Genomic DNA, 18851 nt, shown 5'->3' with positions numbered 1-18851 from the left:
CCTCAAGACACATTTATCCATAGTTTTACTATCTCTAGTTGGCTGAGGTGTTAAGTGACAACAGCACAGAAGGCCATAACGAGTTCTTTATCACATTCCTTTCTCAGCCTGACCCCTTCATTTTTTTTGCATCTTACTGAAAGACATTGAGCAAGATGGTGTTGGTAAGAGAGAAACAACTCCAAAGCTTGCTGTTGCCTTTGAGGTGCCCTGTGCCAAGCAGATCTACTGCCAGATTGTCAGAGTAGTTAGGAATCTCAGACGCTTTGATGCCCTTGAGGTCTCAGACACATCTGCTTAGAAAAACTGCCTTATTGCATCTGAGCCGACGAGGCAGACTGCCACGTTCTGTTGAATGATGACTAGGTTGCCATGATCGACGCTTAGCTACAATGCTCCAGGAACACTTCCAAGCACATAGATCTTAATTGGACTTCATTAGTACAAAATACAGATGCCTGTCTCCTTGCCAACATCCTGAGTATATTACCATGCACTGCTCTTCATAGAGTACGAAATTAATCTGGTAGGGTTAGCCCTTTTCTTCAAATTAATGGTGTTTCCCCAGTTACTTCCCTCCTTTTCTTCTGAAATGATCGCCTTCCTTGTCTGCTCCATTTTCCAGGAACAGTGGAGCTGATGACATCAAGATAGAAAACCTGTGGGACTGCAATTCTGACTGCAGAAAGTTTATAAAAGATACTAAATTCACAGTCTACAAAAGAGAATATCAACCTTGTTTCTTCCAGCTGGCATTATAACAACTGCAACGAAAAATAGCAATCAAAAAAGAAAAAGGAGGTTGAGGACCAAAAGGCAGTGAAGTGGAAGAGAGGAGAGAAATGACTGCAAAAGTCAAAAGAGAAATCATAAAGCAAAGCCAATGGCACTGTCACCTTAGGAGTAAGCAGTCTGTCAGATCCGGGAAAGATTTAAACAAGACAATTATGAATTTTCAGAGAGAAAGGTAACCAAGTAGATACCCAGAGCTTTCTTCTTCCAACCTTTATTTAGAGTCCAATCTTTGTCATGAACAGTTTCACTGCATTGAGTGGGATATGAAGGCAGGCAGTTATTGCTTAATATGATTCAATGTGAAATAAGATTACATCTTTTCACACGCTTGTAATTTTAAAATGTTATTTTCCACTACTTTGAGCCATGCTTGTAGACTATTGCTCTTTTTTTATTTTTCCTGGAAAAAGTTGCCCTTTCCCAAATAATTTCATACCTGAAATAAGACATATGAAAGACTGTTTGAAGATTATCTAATTAATTAAAACTGGTAGACAGTTTAAGTTAATTATCCTCTTAGCTATTATGGTGGCAAAATCTAGATGATCTTCTGCAACTCCTTACACCTTTGTTTTCTGCGGCTTTCATTTAGAAAAGCAGTAAAACTGATTTAAATGAAAAACATTACTAGGAGTCAAAAGCATTGATGAGAAAACTAACAGCAAAAATTTAACCAAGCTGCGAATATATTTTGCTGGTACACTGCATTTACAGTAAAAAAGACTGAAGCAGATTTTTGTTCATGGCTTCTACTATCCAGTGAGAAAAAATTCCAATGTATGAGATAACACACACGCACCCCTCTATGCATATACAGATATGTTACGGAAAATCTGAGTGAGTCTGAACATTTTTTTTTTCAGGCTAACCTTAATCCTTGCTTCTTAGGCCGGTAACATTGGCCTAGCTACATTTCTTCCAACCTGCATGCTACGTGCACTGCAGTCATACCTACTGCCTGCCCAGCTGTGTCTTGCTCTGGCTGCTGGAGTAAGCAGCAGCAATAGAAGTCCTTTTTCCTATTATCGATGTAAAAGTCCAGGTGCAGTGAGATGATACTGCAAAATACTGCAAGACAACTAAATAGGATGTGGTCTTGTGCTCCTTCAGCTTCTGTGACTCTGTGATCTGCTTCTTATGCAGCCCCAGCATCCCCTGAATGACCTGTGGAGCAGGAAGCTTTCTCTTGCCCACTTGCATATCTTTATGTAGTACACTTCTCGTCTCTTTTCTCTTGTCCAAACACATATTCTGGACTGCCCCATTACTGGTGAATAGATATCATACTGTCTAATACGGAGCACCTGCATTTGTTCTGGATTGGTAGTGTCTCTGTCTTTAACTCAGACCCTTAATCTGAGAAATATTCAGCTCACACTACTCTCTGAAACCTCATATGCAGGCTAAATTTCATGTTTTCTTTTTGCATAAATGTTTCAAAGATACAATTTGTTACATACCTATATATCTACTATTTTCCCATGGGTTCCCTTCACCATTTTATCCGACCTACTGCGGTGGTATTTTCTCTGGCCTTGACCAGTATAACTGGTCATATCCATTATGAACAGCACTGCAAAGGCAATTCTTCCAGCCTGTCTCTCTGACTACATCACATCTATATGGGCACCATTTTATTACCTTCCCATTTTCTCTGTCACACTTTTCTGCATGTTTCTGTGTCTGGGTATTCCATGGGGTTTCTACTGGGGGAACAGGGAAAAAGAGCATTTAAAAACTTGACCCCAAAGACCACTCAGTTATTTTTCAGAATGCAGTATCTAGGTGCTTCCCCTGCAAGTCCTGACCACATTTTCCTAAGAAGTGCTACCTATTTTAATGTGGAAATCTAAGTGAAAATATCAATGCCAGTTTAACCCGGAATGTGCTACAATGCCTCCATGAGAGAGGGAGACGAATTAACACTTTTCTTCTGACAACGAAAAAGCTGCGATTTTCTGCTATGCATGTGTTTTAAAAGCCAATATTGCACTGCTCCATTGGCCTAAGTGGCAGCTCAGAGCCCGCATCTGGGTGGAAAACAAAGGGGAAACAAGGAGAGACAGCTCGTGTCTGCAGCAGCCAGGTGCTACAGAGCTGCACAGTGCTGGAGTGTTCCCCAGAAATGAGCTCCTCTGCTCACTAAGCAGTCCTGCCTCCCTTGCACAGCCCATTCATCTTCCTCCCATTGGGCAACATGAGCTGGAGAAATAACTGCTGTCCTGGGCCTGCATTCACTCTCTTACATGTACGCAGCCTGGCAAATATGCCTGCTCCATGGTTTTAAATTAAAGAAATAAAACCATAGAAAGTCAATCAAAGCCTCTTTGCACATGCTTTATCGGTGGGTCTCCAAAGCAAGAAAGAAACCAACAGAGACAGGTATGTGCTTCTGATCCTCACTGGCAATCACACCTGAGAAATTATAGAAGGGCTGCTCCTCTGTTGGCATGAGATTCATTCTCTCTCTCTTTTAGAGCAACATTTTAGACAATATTTTTCAGTGCATTATTCATGGTCCTTATGCTGATTTAATGCTAATGCAGCTTGATTGACATGGTGGACTTAATCTAACTTGAGCTCCATGGAATTGAGAGGACCTAACCCTTTCGTTATTGGTGCTTATGACTTATTATCACGTTCCTAGAGATGACTTTTTTTTTTTTTTAATGACCCATCATAAAGACAGTCTCCATGTGGACTGTTCATATTTTTTGATATAGACACGTTCTGTCTGCATGGTAAAATATGCCAGAAATGATACCACTAGAAGAGGATATCACTTGTCTGCCACATTAGTGGTGGATCAGTGAAAGAAGAGAGGGAAGCAATTGATCTAGCTAGATATTAAGCTCATGTAATTTGTCCAGGAACTTGAAATAACCTCTGGTCTACATGGTTCATGTTTGTAGTGGCCATTAGTCAAGGTATCTGTCTGGTTTGGCTTTGCTTCCGATACTTATTTACAGAACCTACATCCTAATATATTTTGGGATTGTGGGTTGGCTGCAGCCAGCTGTATTTTGTGAAAATACAGAAAACTGTAAAATCATCTACACAATTCAAAATATATTGGCTGAGTGAGAACTAACCCCAGAATATCTCAGCCTTTTGTTTAATCGCCTTTGAAATATACAAAAACACCTCCTCATGTTCTAAAGTACCTCTTATTTAAAGCAACTGCCATCTAAGTATACAATAAAGTTAAACTCATTCTGTTTGTCTATGAAAATGTAAGTCTTAAAGGGTCCTGCTTACAAATCGTGTAGCTATCGGAGTGAGTGACATCTTATAAATGTCTCAATGATGGAAGCGTTGACCTAATAATGAAAAAAAGAATACTCACAAATAATTTATTTGTCACTTGGTGGGGGGAAAAGAAGACTGAATAATTTATTTATTCAATATTATCCAATCATCAATAGAACTGGTAATTCATAAATTTACTTATGAATAATTTATTCATCAATTGATGGTAGGAGGAAATTGATGAAGTAACCAATATTCAAATAACACTCAACAGGCTCTCAGAGGCAAGCAGCACAGCCAGGGGGAACTGAGGGAATGGATCCCTTTTGTCAGACTCTTGACAACCTGAGCATGAGCACAGGGAATCACCAAAGGGCAGCTGCTCTGTAGCCACTTGTATAGCTTGCTGATATTACTCACCTTTCCCATCCACCCACCCAGGACAACAGATCTGCCTGGGTGCCCTGAGAGCACAGGGTGATTACTTTGCATCTTTGATGACTGTGGGAAGCAGGAGATGCCACCTCTGGTGTTCCACTGGCTGCTGCTGTGATTGCACATGGCAGCAGAGGCTGCAGGTCCCATCACAGCCTTTCAGCACCTCGAGACTTATCCTACAGCTCAGAGGTGTATTGTGCTCTGCTTGTGTACTCAGAGTAGGAAGTAGAGGGTTTCCATCAGCCACAGGATACTGTCCCCTGTTTCTAGATAAGACTGCAAAAATAAAAATTTAAGCTCTAAGGCACCTTAGAGGAAAAAAATCTTAACAGCTTAAAGTATTTCATGTTGTATCCACAAAGGGGAAATCATTGGGCTACTCAGATCCACATCAGATTACAAAACGCTGGTTATGCAACTGAATTGTACTGTGCCTGAAATCAAGCAACGAAGTGCTGATGTGCAAAGAGTTAAAAATAACACCCTTGCCCACCATGTCTTTTCAAAATCAGATTTCACAGGCTTGTTACTGTGGCCATCAAAATAATTTCAAGACAATTCTTATCCAAATGTAATTTTTAGATTTGTTTAATTTAGTATTATCTTTCCAGCATGGATGTGAGGGGGAAGTTTCTTGCTTTGTAATGCATTCAGAAACAGCCCACTGCCTTCAGATAGCATCCACCGCTTTGCTCTACTGCCATTGAATAAATCCATAACAAATTCAGTTTGAATGTTAACCAAAAGCTGCAACGGAATACTGTTAATAAAAATAATCCTGAAATGGCTTTTGTTGTGTTATAATGTCACATTGTAATAGTTGTCATAAAAACACAAAGTAGGCATGAGGATGTGAGCAGAAGGGTTTTTTTCTGTTTTCAATGTGCTAAGTTTAATGGCAGTATATGTGCAGTTTGGGATGAAAGCAGATGCCCCTTATGAATAGACTAAGTGGAGGAATCAGCTGGCTTATGTTCTCCTCTCAACTGCTAGCAGGATTTTTCCACTCTTTGTTCCTCTGTAACTATAAACTGTGAGCACTGAAAATCAAAAAATGAGAGAAAGTTTATGAATTATACACAGTCACAGAGTTTATTAGTGCTCCATGCTCATCCTCTTGGGAGTCACTGTAGGAAAAGCTTCGAGCAATTTCCAAATTTTCAAATGGGTTCTCCATTTCTTTATCTCATTCAGCTTTTGATATGGTATATAAATAATTTATCAGGGCCGCCATTATTTAGTTAGCTTGTGTTGTCCTCTGGCACCATGTCTGGAGAATGATACTAATTTTGCATTTGCAATTACTAAACTTAAAAGAAATCAGGTAATTCTTCCTCTATTCAGCTCTCTCATTTTGTAGGATGATGCATGAAGGACTGAGATGTGAACAGAATTTCATTTTGACCTTGAACTCTGATTAGTCTTTTCATCCTGCCATTTCACCAGAAGATGTAACTAGAGTTTATGTAAGAAATATCAGAAATATTTCTATTTTCCTTTCTGTGTCTCTCTCTTTTTTTTTTTTTTTAGATAGGAAGTTGGGATAGAAATTAATTTTTCCACATCATAAATTCAACATTAAAGCTTAGTGAATCATGTGCTGTGCTGGTTAAGTTCAGAGAAGGATCCTCTTCTATATACTTTAAGTCTGGCTCCTTGAAAATTTTTGAGGTAGTTAATCTCATAGCTTCCCAGTTGCAACAGCATCTGAATGGAACAGCTTCTCAATTACTTCACTTTACAGAGTGTAAAGAAGACAGTAGTCTTTTTCTACACCCAAACATACAATATATTCTTAAACAAATGTCTGTTATGATTAACTTCATCTTGCTTTATTCACATAACATGCTTACATCCCTTCTTGACATCCCTCACCCTGCTCTGCTGATGCAATTACCAGGTAGTAGGCTACCAGGCAGAAGATTTCCATTTAAAAATACACATAGGTAGCTTTACACCTAAGCCAATGTGCTAATGGACTGAAGCTGGACCACAGCTTAGCCTGGAGGAAACCTTTATCCTCACTGTTCAGTACAAGACCAGACTCAGTTGCACAGGTCCAAAATAATTTCCCTGCATGCCCATGTGGCACATACATTTCCTGCCCCTTCCCAGAACATCTCGACTGAAGCCCTCTTGCAAAAGAGGGGAAAGAAGGAGAAGCTCTGGTGGGAAAGGGCTTGTGGCCATTTCTGTCCAGCTGTGCTTCCACTTATGCAAAGAAGACTGGGTGGTATCTGCTTAAAAATCCACGTCAGTGAGGTCGTAACCATGCTGACCAGCCGGCTGTGAGAGACTGTGACAGAGCTGCCTGTGCTGCAGAGCGGTGGCACGTCCCCACCTGAGGCAGCTGTCAGAACGGAGGATGGATGGCAGCACCATGTTCCTTCCCCTGTTCTGACAGCCACTCAGGTGAACGATTCGCCTCCTGGCATCTCTGCAACAGGCCCCGTTTTCTGCAAGATCACAGCCTAGAATAAGGAAACAATATTACAGTATTACATAGGATTATTTTTCTAGTATGAGCTATGGATTAATTCACTGATTTCTTTCAAGTAGCACTCTGTCCTATCTGCAGGTTCACTTTAATCTTTTGATCTTTGAAGATGCTTTGCTTATGACTTCATGAACATTCTCTCTAACTAATCACCTTATTTTTCTCTAGGAATATTTGTGGGTTTTGTGTGCATTAATATGATAATGTCCTGTATTACTTCCTTGAGCAATTCCCATTCTTGAGAATGACAGGCACTTTACCTCTTCTAAGACCATTAAATGCATTGTGTTTGATTAAAATTAATATATTTAGTAATTCTATGGGACTGACCACAAAAGAAAATCCAATCAGGTGGGATGATGTCAGTGGTCATGTTGTTACTATCAGCAGAATCAGAATTCAGGAGTGGGGTATGAGATGGGGCACCTCTTACCTCCAAGTTAATGGTCCTACTGCTGCCTATTTAATAATTACCTAACAGATTACATGGTTGTAGAGATGTCTTTAGGTTGTACTAGGCAAGCTAAGGACCTTGTTAACTTCTCTTTTGTAAAACACAGGTAAGTAATAGGTACAAAGGTATCACGGAGTTGAAGTTTTATATATATTCAGAGAACCCTGCTTTCCACTGCAGTTCTGTCCTTCCCCTTTGTATCTGCAGGTATATTTTTTTGTCTCTGAAAGATGGTGGTTTGGTGCCTTTGCCAGTTCAAGATACCTGAAGAAAAGATACCAAAATATCCTCAGCAATAGCAGGTTTCCCAGACTACCCCATGTCAGAGGAACCATTCCTGTGGTTCTCCTAGGACTCCAGAAGTAAAGTTTTTAAGCAAGTACATTTATCCTAGGTAAATAATTTTTCTCTGCTGTGAGGCCACTTCTCCCCTTACTCTCTGCTTCTCCCCAGTTGCCTGTTGGTAGGAAGCCTCTCCCAGAGAGAAGCTGTCGGGCTTTTGCCAAGTCTTCCCATACTCCCAGGCCAACAGGGACAAGCCATGGAGCTGGTCCCCCCTACTGCCAAGTCCAGCCCAGTAAGACGCAGTGAGAGGGCATTTCCCTGCACCTGGCCACGTTGCGATCCCAGAGGGCTCTCTGTACTATTTATATATACAGGTCGTAGATCTCCATGTGGGTCCTTAGGCTAGTACTACATAATAAATGGAACTAAACATCATTCTGCTTAGCTTACCCCAAAGGTACCAATCCACATCAGTTTACACAGTGCCCAGCTTCAAGCATTATCCACACTGCTGTGTGAAGAACAGGGCTGATTGAAAGGAAACCAGCACTCCATGTACATTCACACTCATCCTAAATCCTCACAGCTCTACCAGGGTACGTTGGAGAAACCAGCCACAGAACTATGAATGTGTTTGTACCTCTTGATTCACCAGGCGAAAAAAGGAAAAAAGAAAATCTCTTTTATCTTTTAGAATACTAACAGCTTCTTTCCATCTATAAAAAACCCCAAATATAATACTTGCTTTGAAATTTAGTCTGTCAGCTGAATATTAATGGAATTACTTCTGCAGACTAGTATGTAGTCTCCAGTGTAAAGGTAAAGAAAGGAAAAGAAAATTAAGCCATCCACCCAACTGTCTCCTGTCAGCATGAGACTGCTCTGCACAGAGCTGTGTACCCTTCTGAGGTTACTGAAGGGGCCAGTCCCCACATGTGAGCTTCCCTTATTATTGCAGCCTTTCTAAAGATATAAATGTTACACAACAAGAACAGCTGTGAGGCTTGTCCCTTGAACAAACAGAAGGTAATGCAATTGAGTTTGCTTTTGGCCTAGGAAGGTTTGGTCTAATGCTTTAGATAAAAATGTGGATTAAATTGTTTGACACCAGTTTAATACCTGGATTTCTAAAGCAGGCTCTAACCACTGCCCTACTGCATTCCTATACATTTCCCTGCAGTGCCCTAGCACCCAAGCCATGATGGCTGCAATGCTGTGAGAATGCCACAGCCCCTCCTGCCTATAGCTCTCTCTCAAGTTGCAGCTTGGAAAACATAAACTCATTCCACTGACAGCTTCTTCCTCTGTTCAGGTTATCGTTGTTTCCACCAAAGTCTTCCCCTGACAACTAACAGAAGTAATGGAGCAGAGACCTCTGCTGTGACTGAGAGTGCTCTGAGCTGTGCCAACCATCTGCCTTATAGGAAAGGAGATCTTTTTGAAATTCGCGTAGAAGAACAACACTGTTATTATTGCTAATTAATAGGAGGCAAGGACACAAACCCATTCCAAATCAAATTAAGTTCCAATCAGAAAAAGTGTGATTTCTAATTTATTGCATTTTAAAATCAATCAGTCAGGTTGTGTATGTTTTTTTCACAAGATCCAACAGCTTACTGATACTTGTCTTTCTAGTGAGACTGAGATTGAAGCAGAACTGTGGAGCTCTTTTTCTTTTTTAAATGGAATTGATTTTTTTAAAGGAAGATCTATTTTAATTAGAATTGTACAGCAAGATTTGTCAAGCTCATGCTACTCTGAAAGTTTATTATTAAGCTGTGTGGAAAGATGCTTTATGTGTTTACTCTCTCCCAAAGGGCCAGATGAAGTTAAAATGAACCTCTGTGCCTACTAGCACAAACAGATCCCATGAGCCTCCTAAATTCCTCCTCAGCAAAGTCTGCTTCACACTGAGAAAAAGAAATATCATTGCCTTTCTTCAGAATGGCAGATTAAGTTTTCCCTGGTTCCTGCTTTCTGAGGATCAGACTCCAACGTAACATACATGGATGCTAAAGAGCCCAGATGGCTGGTTCAGCTTCAAATTAATAACATCAGCACTCCAGTCAGTTGGGGTATGATACAGTTGTTAATTTGTTCACCCCCACCCCTTCTGGGTGTTACACTAATAGTTTAGTGCTTCTGGCTTTCCTACTGCCCAAGTTTCAGAAAACTGCTGTTGAATAGCAGGTGCCTGGGTTTGGCCATGAACATTCAGAATTAGGAGGGACATTCTGCACTGCACCTTGATTCAGTCTGTGACACTTAAATTGTCAGGAAGTTGTAACAGTATAACCAATAATATTGAAGTTAAGTCTTCTGATGCTACAGGGGAGAGTTATTTCCAAAAGTCTAAGACTCCAAATACTTGGCCTCTGGGTAACTCATGACTGTGTTTCAAAGAGAGGTTAGTAAATAAAAAAACAATTAAATAAAACAATTAAATAAAAAATGGACCAAGTGCTCCATATTATGCAGGATGAATGAAGGAATACAAAATAATAATGATCATGGATCAGTGGAAATCAGTACAAGAGGACATGCAACAGTGGTGCAGGTAAATCTGTAGTTGAGCGAGTCTTTGGGAAAAAAAAAGAGCATCAAACCACTTGTTCGTCAGTAAGGAATGACCACCAAAATTATTGTATTTCAGTACCACAATGTAAAAACTTTAGATAAAGATGCATTATATTCTCAGTAAAAAAAAAAAAAAAAAAATTCTACATTTCATTGAGACTGAACAATCTAATTTATGTCTTTGTCAGAACCATCATCAAACCCTTTAGGACTTACTTAATGGAAAGAGTGACTTACACTGGCATGTACAATAACAGAGAGGTCTTCCCATTACCTGGGACCCAAGACAGCTGTCCCTGTTTAAAATATACATTACTTTTTCTACCATCATTTCATCACGTTGCCAAAGAACAGTTAAAGTTGCTGGGGAATGAATACATCTCTCTTCCTTTCTACTTCCTTCCAAATATGAGGAAAACCAGAAACTGGCTTTGATGTGTGTTGTGTACCAGTGTTCCTGATCAGATGATATCTCTCTGCTGTGAGTCAAATGCCATGGTCCTGCGGGACACTACAGTGCAGGGGGGTCTGTAACTTCAGCGTAGCTCTGAGACCCACCCTCCAGAGCACATTTTTCCTCTCTGAAGAACATACTTGCCAGTCAATAACTGTTCTTCTCAATCTTTGCTTTTAGGAGAGGTGGAAAACTTATTATATTCTTCTTGCACTCCCTGTGTTTTCTTTAACTAAATTATATTTGCCTCTGTGAAAGACCTATTGGTTAATTTAATAGATCTTTTGTTCATTCTACAGATTAATGTCTTACTTTTTATCTTACTTTCTCATGCAATATTCACTTCAGTCTATTTAAGCATTCTAAAAGCTTTATAGCATTTTTTAAACTCTTCATTCTTTTGTCTCTTATGTATAAGCCTGGGCAGGGGTGAAATCACACAAGTACTCAGCAACTACCAGCCACAAACAGGTCCTGTCCCCCCTAGTGGTGTCTAGTGCAAAGATGACAAGTGCTGAAAGGATTTGTCACTCAGAAAGCTGACATCAGGATTGCTGGACTAAAAGTTAACCCTAATCCCCTACAGGGCTAGGTAGGAATATATATAATTTTCCTCTGTCTTTAGCAGAAAAAATTCTGACACCACTTCTTGACTGTCATCTCTCCAACTAGAGCCTTGGAAAGTCAGTCTGGGTGTGAAGTTGCAATAAATCCCGAGGACTCTAGCAGAGGCAACAAGACAACTAATCTACCAGTGTGATAATGTGGTGGGTAAAGTGATGGGGTAGGAGAAACAGGACGTAATGCTTAATGATACAAGTTCTCCTTGTTCAGTGCCCTAAATGTCAAAAGTCTCACCAGACAATTTAATAGAGACAGCAATCTGGCTTCAGAGTCACACGGTGGAAAGTCACATTCCCACAGATAGTGGTCTTAAATCACGATCTTACAATGTGCACTTTTCACACTGTACTGAATATCTAGGCTTTTTTACAAATTTCCCATCTGCATACAGCAATTTGCTTGTTGATGTTTAGACATGATTGACATAATTCGACAATCTGGTTTATTAGTTTGCTTTGTAACTATGTAAAATGCTGACAATGATTATCCCAGTTGACTGAAGACGTTTCCTGTGACACAGTAAACAAATGTAGCAAAGGAAGCTTTTTCCAAATGATTGCTCCAACCCCCTAATGAGAATGTTAACTTGTTTCATCAAAGCTGCACTACACCAAGCTTCTTAATGAATCCTCAGGTCACACAGCTCCATTTATTGAGCCTGGGGTACAGTATCTAGATTCTATGGCTACAGATTTTTCTCCCATCTTTAGCTGCACGCTACATTATAATGATCACATTCATTATACTGCCTAGAAAAAAAGATGTTTCATTGAAAAGGAAAGTATTTCCAAGATTTGGTTTCAAAACCTACCAAGCTCCTTAGAGGAGTACTTCTTCCTGTAAATCAGTGCCTCTTAATGGAGAGAATCTGATGGAAGAATAAGTAATGATAGGTAAAAAAATAAAAATAAATCAACCTGCTCATTAACTTGCTTGTACAGTAAATTCTTTGTGCTCTGAAGGCTGGGATTTAAGACAGTTCCTCTAAATCAAACGATTCTTATGAATCCTATTCTCCAGCTCTCTTCTATACATTGTGTTTGGGTAGCCAATGACCATTTGTAGGGGATGTATTTCGGGTGTTCGCAAACATCAGCACTGATTTATTTGGAGAAAATAACACATAGTGTTCCCAGGGGATAAATCATTACCTTAGTTTTGGTGCATCTAATTACAATAAGTCTCTATCATACTCACCATCTACCCTAATTATCTTGGGAACTGGCAGTGTTTAACAATGAAGGAAAGAGTGCTCCAGTGTCCAATTAAGGTTTTCTTTGAGGATTAATAAATCATGTCTCATCAGCCCCACTGACCCAGAGGTGTTAATCTTCACCTTATCACTCTAATCTTAAAGCAAAATTCTGCAGATCAAGAGCAGCAGAACGGATGAGTTAATTGTTTGATTAGCCTGATGAATTCTTTATACCTGTGTCCAATAATACACTATTCCCCGAGCATGTTTGAATGCTCTGCTACAGAAAAGAAAATAAACAGTAAAAGGACTGCCACAGCTATTTGACACAGGTGCTCAGTAGCTTGGACTCAACTCTCTAGTCAGCTGTTTTGATACAACTGTGCTGCATTCACATGCTGGAGCAAGACACTGAAAAAATTATAAACAGTCAAGAGAGGTTTTAGCACATCTAAATGCAGTTGCAAAAAGAAATAAATCATGAAGTCAATAATGGGAAGAAGACTTAACACTTATCTGCTCTGTAAACAATATTCTTGATTAGAAGGCATAAACAATCCTGTTTTGTTTAAGGGCAAGAATACAGATATTTCACTGGGAAGAGCTTTTCTCATTGACAAGCCTACAGTAATCACAGAGAGCATAGCAAATTGAGTTAGAATATGCTCTTAACCACTACAATAAATTAGAAATCACATTTTTACTATGTTGTTAGTCTATTTGTATTTGCTTTTGTTTCTAAGTAATCAGTCAGGTTAAATTCTTTTGGCATGAACGTTCACAAGAAGTACTGACCTCACATTAAAAATCCATTTCATAACCATTGCTTTTCAAACAGTTCCTCCTCCTGATCCAAGTGAAGCAGGAAAGAAAATGGGAATTGTTACCTTTCAGGGCATGGGTCACATACTTGTGTGTCACTGAACAAAGCAGGGGTGGGAGAGATGGGATCAAAGCCAGAATAATTTTCATGGGGTGGATAGACGGAAAAGGAAGGAGGGCAGGATTTCTGAAAGGCTTTTCAATGCATAATCATTTCTTTCCTGTTCACACAATATTCCTTCCCCATGTCTGTCTCCTTTTCTTGTAAACAAAATACAAACCTCTTCTTTCTCTCTTGCCACTCCATCACACCCTCAAAGCAAATGGGACTCAGACAGATTCTTCCATCTCCCAGGGGTAAGCAACTAAAGACTCTGCATTGGATTCAAGAGGACAGAAGCAAGTGCTTGAAATAAGACAAGTGTTAAAAGAGGGTTAAATAGTTGGGTGAGAGAAAAATGAGTAATACTTTTTCCCACTTATTTTCTTTACCAAAATGTAAGTCATATATCATATCATTTTCTGAAACTCACTCAGAACCTTTTCTTTTACATGCTGAATTCACTCCTGAGTGCAACATCTGAACATGCAAAAACATTAAACAACACAATTGTTTATGTTGTTTTTCATAAAGATTTCTCTTGGCCAGTTTTCTCAGACAACTGCTCTTTCATTCTTTCTTTTGCCTTTTTCTTTTAATCTTGAAGATAATTCAAATGGTTTCATTTTAAAATAAAAACAGATAAACTATTATCATGTCTACCCTCTGTGATCTGCGCTGAGAAAATGGACTATACTGATTCCAAAGCATTTAATCTGTAAAAAAGACAAGCGACTTCAACATAAAAGTGTACATCTTATAAAGCACCCAGAATGGATAATTTGATTAATTTAACCAATACAGTTTTGAGATAAATTGATTTGCCTCTTTCCACCTACTTATCATCCTCTCTCTCCCTCAGCAATTTAGTATTCAACCAAATACTACCAGGCATACGACATTCCCAAGGTCACTCTATCATCCTCCTCAAGCCTTCCATTAAAACCCTCTTCTAGTATAAGACTATGAAAAAAAAAATTAATCCTGTCTTGCCCTCCAGCGTAACAGGATTCAAACTCACATATCTCACCTCCCAAGAGAATTGCAACATCTCCATCTATGAAGTAGTGTTTTTATGTATGCACATGCATACGCTAATACCCAGAGGTAGAGAGATGGACAGAGCACTCTGTGCTGCTTCTAAGAAAGATGCTTTATTTTACATTATATAATTAGGGATTCCTTGAGCAGGACAGAGCATGAGCATAGGGCAGTAGTTAGGGCACTCAGCTGGCAAAGAGACCTTTTTTTTGCTCTTTGCTCCAAAGACTATTTGTTATTTAAACCAGTGATTGAATGAAACTTGTAACTGAGCCCTTCCCTCTAACCTGGTTGGAGAAGCTTGTGGGCCCTCAGTTTCCAGGTGCCTGCTTTGGTGCAGCAGGAAGACTTGCCTTGTTTGCTGCAGCTTGTGTCTGCATTGGGCAACTTCTGATACTGAATGTCCACTAGGTAATCATCTGGTCAGATCACTGCCTCTCTGTGTACCCCCAGAAGTCAAGTAGCATCTCAGAAACCTTAGGACACAGCTACAACTGTACTGCTTTTATGCTGTTCTGGCGTTAGATTGGCTTATCTTCCATTGGGGTGGAGGAGATGCCAAAACTGTCAGTACCTCTCTTTAGGCAGGCTTAAAGATAAATTATGGCACTCCAGGTAAGAGTCCTAGCACAAATCAAATATCCCGAGTCCCTAAAGCTGAATTCTCAACGAAGGAAATTCTCTACCCATTTTTCTAGCTATGTCAGATCACAGAGGTGCCTTTGGAACAGGCTGGTGTTAAGAGTTGCACGATTAAGTATTGCCAACAGTTAGGTCACTCAACTGAGTTATCAAGATTCAAGTCCCTGCTCCAGAACAAATAATTAATCATAAGTCTCTGTTCACAGCGGGTGAACAAATGAATGAATGGATGAAAGAAATTTCAAGGAAAAATGTGAAATATCATTGTGTCTTATTCATCAAATACAGAAAGAAGGCTTTGACACCTAGCTGTAGGGCAGAGTTTGCAGCCAAGAGTATCAAGAGAAAAGACATGTCCATCTGGTCAGAGGCAGATACCTTTTTCCCCTTCATTTCGTTCCTGTGTAGTTCAGGTGGCTTCTGGTGCAGTTCCAAGGTGGAGCACCACACCAAGGAATGAGGACTCCAGGACATATTAGTTAAATTCTCTACATGTCAATACTTGTCTCTTATATGCCCGGGTATCTAAGTGGTTCTAATTTGCAGCCCTCCTCCTGCTTAGTTCTGCAGATGTACAGAAGAAATAGGTGTTTCCAAAGTTGGCTGAAATAATTCATATTATTTTCAGAAAGTGTGAGACAGCACTGGAAACTGTGGTGTTGACAAAGTAAAATAATTTATGCAAAGAACATTATTATGAGACAAGCAAAATGTTTGGAAAGTAGTTAATGTTGGATCAGTCCCATTCGTATGTTTTAAAAACAGGTTTATAAAATGTATCCAATTCATAACCGTTTTGCCTTTCCTATTTCTTGCTAATTTTTTTTATTATAGAATTTCCCTGAGTGAAATTCTGCACATTATGTACAGAACATAGCAGTGAAATAATTTCATATTTTCTTCTGTCTCCCTCTGCATGAATTTTAATAATAAGTCTGAATGGTTATGATGTCAAATTGAAAGCAACCTGTCTGACAAACCTGGCAGAATGCATGAACAACTGCAATATCACTTTACTTTCCTGATTTGTGACAAATTACTTCTAGTTTATACAGAAGCTGTTATTATCCTTGTGTTTCTTCTCTTAAAAATAATTTTTTGAAATTACTACATTTATGATTCTCGTTCTGTTTGGCAACAAAAAAATAAAAAGGAAAAAAAAAGAAAATAGAAGGGTTAAAAACTTATCTGAGGTGGTGATAAATATAAAGGGAGCCCCATGTGTACATTTATTCAACTACTTTCAGTTCAGCAGCCCAAATAACCAGGCAGCCATTTATAACTCAGTTGCAACCATTAATAAAAGGCCAAATTATATTTGCTAGAGTCTTAAAAATGAACTTTTATTTTAATCAGCTGGAACCAGAACCTCACCAACATAAAATCGATAGGAATATTTCCTTAATGTGTTTGGGGTTGTACTTTTGATTTACCACAGCATTTTCCTAGTTTGGGGTGCCTTTTCCCGCCAGTAACTGGAAGACTGCCAACTTGAAGCTGTGGTGCCTGGTCTGGTTCCCTATAAAATTTAGAATTTCATTTCTCCATTTATTTATTTTTGGTTTAAAAAAGTCCTTTTGCCACCCTGAGTTAACTACAGTTCAGGTGAGGATTTATTTGGGACAGATACAGTCAGGAGAACTGTTTTTCACAGAGAAAGAAAATAGAGATGTATGGATAGTGAGGAGGAAGATACCACCACAGTGTTTCTTCTGAACACAAGGCAAAGTTAGGAGGTGTGAAAATATCCAAATCCTTTAGAAGTGCCAGTAAAGTAAAAAACACCTCTCACAAGGCTGTCTCTGCACTAAATACAACCCCCACTTGTGTGCCTTGGTTCATTCTTAGAAGATCAGAGGTGCAATAGGTTGTCTGCCACATCCTGTTGCCACCTGTGAGGTGTAGATGATTAGTTTGATAGGATAACAGCTACAGAGAAGGAGTCTTTGTCAAAGATCTGGAAGAATATTGCTTGCTAAGAGGTAGTAAGGTAGAATTTTGGTTAAAAGAGCCTGGTTGCTCCTTGGCATCTAATAGGAAAAGCTGTAATATTGATTTTGAGAGCAGTGTTAATTGCAGTTTGCATCTAATTTTTGAGGGGAAAAAAAATAAGCAACTGCTAGCTGGATTTTCATAAACTGCTTTATATATCCCTAGCTGAGGATGATGTGAACTCGACAAATAATATATCTGGATTACCCTTCAGGGATCACCCATTTCTCTTCTACTAGTCTTAACTAAAAAGAGAAACTCTTGCAGGGCCACTTGTTGGGGCCTCCACCTTTCTAGAGAAACTTGCCAGGTCTACTCCAGCTAGGCACACACCTCTCTAGGGACAGCAGGACTACCTTTCTACCCTTTCCTTGTCCTTGGCTCTTGCTGAGTATAATTTATATTGTTACACACATTTATTGCAAACAAAGATTTTTAAAAAAATTTGGTTTACTCTGCAAGTATTAGACTGCAAGCTCAGCCCAGTAAATTTATCTTCTTTAACATTTGATTTCTTCTCTTCACCATTTCTTTTTCTTTATCTGACAACTTTCCTAAAAAAGACATTTTCTCAACATAACTGGTCTCAGCATGCCATCCATATTACCTCAGTAAAAGAAGGAAATTTAATGTCTGGACATATGTAGTCTTGTGAAAAGGGTCTTACTTCACTCACTGACAAGCCTAGAAGTATAGCTAACAATATTTCCCATGGGGGGTGGCCTTGCTTTAAAAAAAAGAAGAAGAAAAACAAAAAAATCAATATTGACTCTTGACACATTTTCATTTACATCACTGCATGGCTTTCAGTCTGGGCACAAATCAATAGGCAGCTTTTAACACTGCTCAACTAGTTTGTTCTATGTAAAATAAGAGAGCTTTGCCTCAAGTGGCTTGTTTTTCCCTTTGGGTTCCAAGCAGACTCTCCACCATTAGCTGTGTGTGATTCTTCAAAATGAAGTTGAGTTTGTTTGACTGCTCTTTCTGTGACTGATCAGAAGAGCCTGAACTGTAATATTAATCACATGACGTTTTGTTCATCACCACTTACAGTCAATTGACTTTGTACTTAGTGAAAGCGTCTCAAGCAGCCAACTCAATGTACCAGAGGGCAAGAAGTCAATAGAAAGAAGGAAGATTTAGTTTCAAAACACACAGTACACAGCCTGTGGAGCTGCTGCAAGATATACACTGGGCACTTTATCACACTGCAGGTGCACTGGCTGCTATCACGTGTTTTTATTTGCATGATGAAGGTATCTGCGTCACCTCAGCTGTTTTGGTTGAATAAGCCTCCTCAGTCAACTGCAGCTTTTTCTTCAATCATCTCAGGTATACATGGGAGATGTAGGGACCAGGTAGTTTCTCCAGATTGCACTGGGTTCAATAACTAGTTTCAATTCAACTCTCTACAGATTTCAGCAGAGAACTGACCCATGAAGAAGGCACCTTCTGTTTCAGATACACTGATGACAGTTATTCAAATGCCAGGCATATGTCATGCTAATAATACTGCCCATGTGCTTAACAAATGCCAATTTGCCTATGATACCATTAATAACATTTTAATAGCCACTTGGGTACAGTGGGCCTTGTAAAACAGCATCTTTGTCATACATTGATTTTTGAATATGGCAGAGTGGGAGTATAAATGCCCAGAGATACAACATTACCAGTTTTGTTTCC

General features: G+C 39.4%; 1 protein-coding gene across 5 annotated transcripts in view; it reads right to left on the bottom strand.

The window, feature by feature from the left end:
• HS3ST5 (heparan sulfate-glucosamine 3-sulfotransferase 5) overlaps nt 1-18851 on the bottom strand; it is a 187528-nt gene that overhangs the window by 12734 nt on the left and 155943 nt on the right. The window contains exon 1 of one of the 5 annotated variants that reach the window (XM_071806619.1): nt 13672-13807. The exons of the other annotated variants lie outside the window; for them this stretch is intronic. The gene's annotated coding sequence lies outside the window, so the exon portion shown is untranslated. Of the gene's footprint in view, nt 1-13671; nt 13808-18851 lie in introns of those variants that run through there. 5 annotated transcript variants of the gene reach the window in all.

This window comes from Patagioenas fasciata, chromosome 3 (genome assembly GCF_037038585.1).
Source record: "Patagioenas fasciata isolate bPatFas1 chromosome 3, bPatFas1.hap1, whole genome shotgun sequence".
Lineage (NCBI taxonomy): Eukaryota > Metazoa > Chordata > Aves > Columbiformes > Columbidae > Patagioenas > Patagioenas fasciata.
The sequence above is the reverse complement of the archived record's forward strand: the minus strand, read 5'-3'. Positions and strand labels throughout refer to the sequence as shown.